The sequence below is a fragment of the Limulus polyphemus genome, unplaced genomic scaffold (genome assembly GCF_000517525.1).
Source record: "Limulus polyphemus unplaced genomic scaffold, Limulus_polyphemus-2.1.2 Scaffold10, whole genome shotgun sequence".
In the NCBI taxonomy this organism is placed as follows: domain Eukaryota; kingdom Metazoa; phylum Arthropoda; class Merostomata; order Xiphosura; family Limulidae; genus Limulus; species Limulus polyphemus.
In genome coordinates, this window is record NW_013665620.1 from 420,980 (window position 1) to 422,602 (window position 1,623).

The window sequence follows — 1,623 nt, forward strand, 5'->3', positions numbered from 1 at the left end:
TGTTTAAGCTAAAGTGACTGTGGAAATTCTGTGTATTATAAAGTTGTATCGAGAAATAATAAACTAGTTTTAATTAAGAAAGGACTTGTATCGCTGAAATTTCTCGGAAAGAATTTTTACGGGAAATTATCAAACGACCAGATACGTAACAGTCTGATAAATGTTTTATAAATGTACATTATTATTTGTGGTCTGCATCCATGAGCGTGGTGACTTATTTTGTGAAGGTAAGCTATTCTAGTTTTAGTTTTCTTGCTAATTTCCTTGAAATGTGTGTGCCAAGTTAGTTTAGGGTTTATGGTTATTCCTAAAAATTTAGCAAATTTAGAGAATGAGATCGGGTTATTGTAGAGGTTCAATTTGGCTAACTTGACACGCTTAAGTCGTTTGTTTAATCTTCGGAAAAATATAATTGCCTGGGTTTTAGTGGGATTAAGTATTATCTACCATTTGTTGCACCATTATTAGTCTCAAAGTGGGTTCCTCGTCATCGAATAGGGCTATATCATTGGCGTATTGTGAGGCGGGAGTGAGAGACATGGTTGGCTGTGGTAGATCGTTAACAAAGAGTGTATATAGCAGAAGGCTTGAGACAGACCCCTGCAGTACACCTGCATTAAACGTGAAGGGTTATGAGACTGAAGCGTTGATTTTAACTTTTGCAAATCTATTGTCTAAGAAGTTAGAAATCCATTTTGTGAATGTCGTGGGTATTTTGTGCTTTATTAATTTGTACTTAAGTCCGTTGTGCCAGACCGTGTCAAAAGCTCTTTGTACATCTAAGAAAGTGGCAATAGTGGCTTGTAGTTTATTAAATCCTGTAAACGTGGTCTCAATTAGTCGAACGAGGTGGTCTGCAGTCTGTCTGTTTTTGCGTCCTGTGATAATGTATTGTTGTTTTCTAACATCCATAATAACCTTGTGTTATAATTTTCTCTAGAAGTTTGCCAGTGCAGTTAATTAAGCTGATGGGTCTGAAATCGCTTGGATTTATTGATTGGGTGCCTTTTTTGGGGATAACCATGATGACAGCTGACTTCCATGCATTGGGGAGATAACCAAAGAGAAGAGATAGATTATATAGGTTGGTAAGATGTGACAGAAATTTGGGGGATGCATTTTTTAGAACTATGTTGGGGATTTTGTCGTCACTGGGTGCTTTGTTTTTGAGGTTTTTTAGATGAATTTTAATTTCAGGTGTGGTTATAGGGGTAGATATGTCCAGTGGTGAACTAGGAGTGTGTTGACCGGGAAAGAGGTGGAAAAGAATGTAGTGTTAGCATTGATAAAGGAGTTAATTTTGTCCTGGTGTTTACTATTGAATCTGGCATCCTGTGGGGTAACAAATGTTTTTCCGAAATAGCGTGCAAATAGTTCTGCTTTTTGTTTATTAGTAGAGGCTGTGAGGTTTTCGTACAGTATGTTGCCTGCATCATTATTTTCACGGCATGTGCTTTTAAAAGTTTTCCAGAAGGTAGACGGGTCTGGTTCAAGGTTATCAAGTTTGTTGGAAAAGTTGTTCCAATTGTCGCGTTGCTGGATTTTAATTAGCTTTTCTATTTCGTTTTTGACTGAGTTGATTTGGGTTTTTATAGCATGGTTTCTGGTGTTTATGAGTTCTTT